The sequence below is a fragment of the Corvus brachyrhynchos genome, unplaced genomic scaffold (genome assembly GCF_000691975.1).
Source record: "Corvus brachyrhynchos isolate BGI_N302 unplaced genomic scaffold, ASM69197v1 scaffold48, whole genome shotgun sequence".
NCBI lineage: Eukaryota > Metazoa > Chordata > Aves > Passeriformes > Corvidae > Corvus > Corvus brachyrhynchos.
In genome coordinates, this window is record NW_008240027.1 from 5,173,030 (window position 1) to 5,181,364 (window position 8,335).

The 8,335-nt window shown below is 41.4% G+C and overlaps 1 protein-coding gene across 19 annotated transcripts in view; it reads right to left on the bottom strand.

The window, feature by feature from the left end:
- PTPRF (protein tyrosine phosphatase, receptor type F) overlaps nt 1–8,135 on the bottom strand; it is a 290,739-nt gene extending 282,604 nt beyond the window's left edge. For 18 of the 19 annotated variants that reach the window (XM_017743501.1, XM_017743496.1, XM_017743495.1 and 15 more), the window contains exon 1: nt 8,055–8,135. The gene's annotated coding sequence lies outside the window, so the exon portion shown is untranslated. Of the gene's footprint in view, nt 1–1,321; nt 1,583–8,054 lie in introns of those variants that run through there. The other variant, XM_017743483.1, reaches the window with a different exon arrangement.
- Between the last annotated feature and the right edge of the window lie 200 nt (nt 8,136–8,335).

Genomic DNA, 8,335 nt, shown 5'->3' on the forward strand with positions numbered 1-8,335 from the left:
CACCTTACAAAATTCAATGGAGCTTAAGAGAGTTAACGTTTCATTACCTAAGAGCCATTCTTCATCTTTAAACACAGCCAATGTGTATTAATATTTAACCACTGCATGTTAGAGATTACACATCACTATTACAAGCTCATAGCTATTACTTTTGCAAAACACTAAGAAAAAAATAGATGCTGATGTCACCGATCACAGGTTTTCTATTTATTGTGATGGGAAATAATCAGCTTCTCTGATTAGGTACGTGTTTATTATATTACAAGGCAACAATTTCCTTCAAGCACCCAATCCAATCCACGTGCTTGACACAAACGTTTCTTAAAGGCTATGAATTTAAACACCTGTGTCCTAGAAAATGCACTGGTGCTTCTAACAAAGAAAATGCTTAAGCACTGAAGAAATTTAAACATTTGATTACATTGTTTCCTCTTGACGCCTGATTGAGAAAACAAACATTTTTACATTATTAAGAGACACTAAGGGAAGCAATCCCAGTAGTACCTGGCCCTTCTGAACTGCTCATTAACATTAGCTGGAGAAGCACTGCCACTCACCTATCATTCAAAAATTTCACCTCTAAAGTTAAGGAGGAAGGAAGTAGCTTATTAAAACTCTGAATAAAGCAGGTGGGAAAGGACCTCTGCATATCCAAATCCGTTCTTAAAGCAGGAGTAACTCTGAAGTCAGACCATGCCGTCCAGAGTCTTGCCCAGCTGATTTTTGAACACCTTCTAAAAAGTACCACAAGTTCTCTGGGCTCTTGCTCAGGGCTCTTTCACTCTGAAGCTGAGCTATAGGAACTTTCCTTGCTGCACCCTGTGCACTTCCCCCTTTTCCTTTCCTTGTGCTCCCCCTGGAAAAACTGCACAGTGTCATCACCCCACTCACCTGCCCAGGGCAGGTGACCATGCTCAGACCCTCCCACCCCCAGGCTTGGGAAGCACTGCTCCCCTGGTCCCCACTCACACATCTCCTGCTCCAGTCCCCAGTCACCCACACATTCTTCTGCCTGATTCATCTGGTTTTGGCACCTTGCTTGACCTGCCTTCCTCATACTTGTGACCAGCGGTGGGATTCAAGCTTTCCCATAAACCTAGGACCACCTCTTGTCCATCCCTTGGCTGAAGATGGCAATTGACCACTTGGGTCTCCTCATCCACAGGCTGGTCAGACCCAGCTCCAATATCCCCTTCTCATCCTAGGCCCAGCCACGTCCAGGGATACCTTCAGCCAACCCACGTTCCCTGATGCACCATCCTTGCAGCCGCATGCAGCACCATGTCCAGGGTCTCAGCAGCACTGACAGCAGCACCATTACCTTTCATTTCAGCCCTGGGCACACCATTACCATTCATTTCAGCCCTGGGCACACACTCCAGGTGCAGCTTGTCCTCTCTGCAACTGTCAGCTTGTGCATAGGTGGTGATGCAGCGCCTGTCCCAAAGCACTCTTCCTGTGCTGTGCAGCCCTGCCACGTCCTCACCACGTTGTATTTCCTCATTTCAACTCATTAAGCTGTAAGCTGCAGATTTCCACATGCCTTTTCAATCTACCATAGCCATTTAACTCTGAACTGTGCTTCACAGTGCTTGAGCCCCACTCAGTCTGGACTTATTTGCAGATTTAGTTACTATTCCCTTGTCCACACAAAAGAACAGCAAATAAAGCTCAGCCCAAGACAAACATGGGTGTATTCACACAATTCCTCATGTCATCTCCCTTCTTCCTCTGATTTTTGCAGTAAATTATGGGTAACTACTCTTCAAACATGGTCTTTAACAACTATTTGTTTACCACATAATTAAATACATGTATTTCCTTATTCCACAGAAATGCCACAAGAGGTTTTATCAGAAATTACTGAAGTCAAGGTAACATCACAGGTACTGCTAGTCCCAGTCCTTATTTTCTTATCCTCCAGATTCCTAGAAACTGATTAAAAATTTTGTTCCAATTCTCTAAGCACTGCAGTTAGACTAACTAGTCTGTAATTCCCTGGATCCCCCTTTTTCAAACTGAGGTGATGCCTTTGCCCTTTTCAGTCCTGCAGGACCTCTCTTGGCCTTCCCAATTTCTAAAAGATAATTGTAAATGGTTCAAAGGTTGCTTGGCTAGTTGCTGATGTACTGTAGGGCAAATTTCATCAGGCTCTGCCTATTTGAATACACCTATCTTATCTCCTTTTTCTGATCTATCCTTTTTCTACTCTGCACTTTACTCCTATCACCTTGTTTAAATTAATTTGAATTAATGTGAAGACATGCTCAAGCAATACAATAGCTACAAGATATCCATTTAATACTACTTCTTTCAGTCATAATGTTAGCAAAAAACCAGCTCCACACTATTCATATACCATGACTATGGCCTTTTGGAGATACAGAAGAACATTTAGAAAGACTGGTCTGAGCTAGACTGAAGACTGCAAATGGTTTAGACCAATCCTCAAGCTGAGGCGTCTGAAGGGAAAACACTAAGAAATGTCAATAAACTTGTCTGTGAAGGAAGACTTTTTTTGATTTGATTCGGTAATCAAATGCACAATTTCCTGTTGACTGCCTAAGTTATCCAGCACTGATCACTGCCAGGGGTAGGGCACTGAATTAGACTGACTGCTGGTCCAAACCAGCACAGCAAGTCCCACTCCTCCATGAACACTGAAAAGTATCTTGAAGCACATTAAGATTTTAATGCATCCACCTGTTCTAGCCACCAAACACCTTTCATCAGCTGGAAATTACCATTCTCATGGCTGAGACGTGGCAAGATACTACAGGATCATTGCTAGTCTGCTTCTATGAAAAGCAAAACAGACAGCCTTAGATCATCCTCTGTGATTTCTATTTTGTTTTTCAGCAAAATGAACTAGACATGGTTGCATGCTGTTACCACATTTCAGCTGAAGCACAGTAACTTCTTAAACTGCTTCATTTCCATCCTCAGAGACACATCAAGGCTCTGTTCTGTGATTCCCTAAGCAGAAGATGCAATGTTAATGGAGATTCTGGCTGTCATTTTTAAAAGCAGTTAGTGATTTGAATGCCTCAATTTCTAGTGTACCAAATTTGAAGTATTTTAAAAGGTCAAATTTTCAAGAAATTATGAACACTCAAAAACTGCTGGGTGGTGGTTCCCACCCCACTTGGTGTTTAAATCCAGAATCCATTTTACCTGGAATTTCTACCTAGAAAATCCTTTTGCAAGACTAAAACCCTAGTACTAGTCAAAAGAAGGGGGAAAATTGTTTTCTTTGGCTAGCTATGATGAAAATGCAACAAATCCATGCATTCTTCCAGTTACACAAAACACAGAAGCCTACCCTTGAATATGGATCAGTGAGTATTTTCTTCCAGAGTGATACACTGAAAACCTCCTCTCACAAAATACTATAATCAGCTTTCGGTGAAACCTACTCTACTGGACATAATATAAAGCTTGATTTCCAACACTGTCAGGCCAGAAAACCCACTCAATATTTCCAATCCATATATTGCTGGTACTTGTCCCTACTGCAAATGCCACCATCAGTAATCCCTGTCTCACTGCCTGCCTCCCCTGAAAAACAGATCATAATTAGCAGAATCCCTGGATCTCATCCTTGAATTAATGATGAATAAAAACAAGGTATGAATAGAAAGAACAGTCAGAACAGCGAAATACTGGTAGTCTCTGCTGCTGTTCCTTATTCCACTAGTGGAAAAATTCAGACTATTTTAGTCAGAGGAGTTTGGTGTCATGCAATTGTTCAGTCACAGCTCAGCAAACCTCATTATTTCAGGCCTCTTTAGAAATCCGGAGTTTTGCCCCAGAGTACGATCGGATGCGTATCTGCTTGGTGTGGCACTGTGCCTCAGGAATGGCACAGCTGGTGCTTGTGCCCAGCACAGCCCCAGGAGCTGGCACAGGCACCGGGAACCCCAGCACAGTCACAACTCCCTGCTTTTTAATCCATCACCCCGCTGGGCTCTACTTCAAACCCACCGTTTAACCAATACTGGCTGGGTTCAGCCAAGCCTGTGCTGATAGTAGACAGAACGAAACCAAGTTAATTAGAGTTAAATGTAGCCTCAAAGGAGATCTCAGCACCAAAACTCCTTATGCACATTAACTTATATAGCATGTATTTTTAATGAGTTCAGCACTTGTCTTGGGTTTAGGAAACACACACATGGGGTGGCAGCTATTCAAAGCCATTGCGCCAGAGCATGAGCAAGTGCTGACTCTGCGAGATGACAAGGCTACGTTGCCAGTTATGGAGATTCTACCTTTATTGCACAACCCTCAGATACCTAAATTTAAATTAAACAGGTGAAGTGACAGCACAAAAGCCACCTACCAATATACTGATCATAAAATAGAAAAGGAAATGAAAAAGACCTGAGGGCTAAAGCTCATGTTCAATTTTGCAAATACGGTTAAATCTTGTAACATCTCAGGCATCTCCTGAGCCTCTTTTTCATAAATAAACTTCTGAAAATATATATCCCTGTAGACAGCTAAAGCAAACACCTTCAAAGCAGAAGGGAATTTTACGAGTACAAATTTGGAGCTTTAAACCCCACCCTTCCATGCATTCCTTCTCCATGTGCATTCTCCAACACTCATCACGAGAAGCCAGGTAAATGGCCAGTAGTCGTGCCCTTTGGGTTCCAATACATTAAAGCAGTCCACTTATTTGTGAGATAAAAGGACCTGCAAAGGCTCTTAAGTCCAAAAAATATATAGTCATATATAAATAAGACTGAACTACGCCAACAAATTCTGCCAATGCTCTTTTGAGCCTGTCATCTAAGTATATCCAGAAAACACTGTTCACTGGATTACAGTGAAAAGTAACGCGTAACTCGCTGTTCTGGATTAATTATTAGTATGCTCCGGCCAATGTGGCATTAACACACAATTAAATCACTTTGAATCACATAAGTTTTGTGCCAACATTTTGCAGAAATACATAACCTCTGCTACCAAAAACAACCCTTCAATTAGAATATGGTATCACAACACATTTTCCAAAATGTAAATAAACTAAAGAATAGAAGTGTTTAAAATATTGTAAGAGGACAGTGTGACCCAAGGACAACACTTTTAAACTTTAAAGTCAGAATGAAAAAAACTAATCATGTAAAAATCTCAGTTTCAACTGTGATTCCAGTGGTAATGCTGCTTGTATAAAAATACCCCCAAACCATGATCACACAGATATACAGTATTTTCCTAGCAATAGCCAGTTCAAATGAAAAATCTTAACTTTTTTTTCTTCTTTTAATCTTTTCAAGCAGTATTCACTTTAATAAATTTCTTAACTTCATGACTGTAACATTCAAATGGATAGGTGTTTTTGTATATCCCTGAAAATGCAACCATACAAGGATTTTAGTTTAAATGAATTACAAAAGACTGCTTCAGGATACAGTGCTGTCTCAAAATTCCTGAAAACTTAATCTGTATTCTGCTAATCTAGGTTATAGTTTTTCTTCAGGGGTTCTCCTCCTGTGATGCTTTAGATTCAGCCTGACATGATTGAAAAGGCTTCCTTTTCTTTTTTTCTACCATTCATCCACTTTGTTCCCAGGCTCCCCTGTGCCCCACCCGCAAATCATTATTAAGGAAATTATTTTATAAGAAAATCCTACAGATAAACTACGACCTACAGGGACATTCCACCCAACTTATGTTTAAGAAAGTTGATTTACTTTAAAAGATATTATTGCATGCCACTCAAACTGTACTTTCAGCCACATTTTTTATTGACTGAGTTGGTCATCTTTTCTTTCCTAAAATCTGAGTTTACTTTAAGAATGACAGAAGACTTTCTCAGGGGTCAGCTGAAAGCATTCATAACTGCACACACCAGAAAGAAGTGCTATAAAACTGAGAAGCCCTCAAGGACAGCTGTTTTGCTGAGGAGCTGCATGATGAAGCTGCCATGTCAGCTCCCGTGTAATGTCACTTCTCCTGGTTCAGTTCTGTCACCACGCAGTGCCCTCCCAGGGGGGTGGCCATCTCCGAACTAAGACTGCTCTGGGATGCTTCCGAACACAACGTAAAACAAAATGCAGATGATTAGTTAAGAAATGTCAACTTAAGATGACAGATGGTACCATGATTCAGATACTGTCCAGGTTTGCCAAGTCAGCCCATCACTGGGATATACTGGGCCCTGCTGTCCACTGCCAGCCCAGCTTCATGCTGACAGCTCCATGGAAGAGGTGAGCCTGCAAGGAAGCTGGTGGGGAACAGGGAATCTGACCTGTCTGCACCTCTGCATACTCAGCACCCATTCATGTCCCGTCCCCTGAGCTAATGGAGAAGGGGATGCAGCATTCGAACTCTGTTCTGCAGTGGGCACAGCAGCCCAGAGCCTTGCTGCTCACCCTCCTGCCTGGCACCCAAATGCAATCACGCCAACCCAGGCTCACCTCTGAGGAAAACCAAGCGTGCCACACACCACACCAACACATCCTTTTCCCTGCCCTGCTGCTGCTGTGAAACACAAGGTTTCTGAAAGCAGCCCTCCCATTGCGTTGTCTCTGTGTAACCTCTCAGGCGGTACATCCCAAACCCTGAGCACCACTGCACCTGCCACTGCCCAACCCAGCACCAGGTGCTGGCAGGATCTCCTCCACAAGGCTCTGAGCCCAAAAGCCCAGGAGCAGCTCTCTCCCCACCCCAGGACCACATCAGCAGTACTTTCAAACACGCATACACAAAGACATACCTACCATATGTGCCCCTATCTCCAGTTAAGCAACACCCATTCCTGATGTTTGAAAAATCTTGCTTGTTTCAAGCATCAGCACCTTAGCTAATGAATTTTTGCTACTCTTCTACACTCCACAAGTACTGGGCTGAGTAACATATAGCCTAATTGACTGTTAAGGTCACTGGCCAGCTCTTTAATCTTATTTAGTACACTTTGAGACAGTTCATGAGTCATTAGGGCCTCATTCCTGGGGACAGAAGGACACATAATACTCACTAATAAAGAGCATAGCTGTTATCTAATATGTGTATTTTAGAGATTGTGAAATTAGAAAGATAGCACTAAATATTTCTTTGCAATGTATTTTTAATAATGTTGATGATTTTAATATACAATAAAAATATTTGTCTGCTGGTGAATTCCTAACTTATAACATTGCTGTAACTCCAAGAAAATTCTTTAAGTAGTAAAAGTCACATTTTAAATACCATCTTGAAGAGAAAAAAGGGCTCAAGGGAGACCTAACTTAAAAATTACTTACTTGAAAGGAAAAAAAAAAAGACACGTTTTTCAAGCTGTTATTCATGATATTTGATTTTATTATCTAAATTGTAATTCAGTGCACGCACATGACAGGAACTTTGCAATACTTTTGAAAGGGATCAGCATCACTAATCAGGCACTGAAATCAAATTTCTGGGAGAATCTGGGAGCTCAAAGCTGCACATTTTAGCTGGCTTGGAAAGATCTTTGAAAAATAAAGTTAAACAGTAATTATACATAAGTGTGCTTGAGAAACTTTACACCTGTCTTGACATGAATCAGATCTTTGCATGGATGATGAAATTCTTGGCATTGCTTTAGGTGATTGGGATGGCATTAGCTTAGGCAGGGTAAGAATTCAACAGCCACAAGCCTAGACAGGTAGGATAAAGGAGTTACTGACTCAAAAAGGCATGGCAGCTTATCTGTGGAAGTCTAAACATGCTAATCATTTAACATAAACAGATCTGCTGATATTTTTAGAAAGGAATTTCAACTCACAAGTAACAATGTTAAAAAAAGGACACCAGTATCCCTAATCATATTTTCCACAGGTCCTCCCAGCTCCTTGCAGACTGTTGCTACTAAATCTCAGACAAGAGAAGAAAAAAATAAACCCAAAGAAGTAAAAAGAGGAAGAAACAAAAAAAGCCAGAGACAGGTAGCTGGGTTTGGGATTAGGACAATAATGCACTTGTTGGCAATCAGTGTTTGACTGCTGGCTATGCTACAGGACTCCTGCAACCTTTGTCTCCCTCTGCCTCAGTTCCCAGTCTGTAAAAACCAAGTGATAGTGTTTCCTTACCTCACAGGAACGTTCTCAGAATAAATCCATAAATGCCTGGAAGACACTGAGACACCACTGTGACAGAGGCCATAAAAATACCTAGGGGAAAAACAAACAACATAAGAATAAGTGTCATAAGTGACCAAAACAGCAGAGACAGTCACAGATTAAAGGTAAAGCAAAGATTAAAATTTTGCTTAATGATGAATTCTCCACCCTGGGGAAAAAGCAGTTCAGTTCAGCACATATTCCCATACAGGCATTTTTAAAACTAAGACAGCAAGGGAGATATTTTCCCC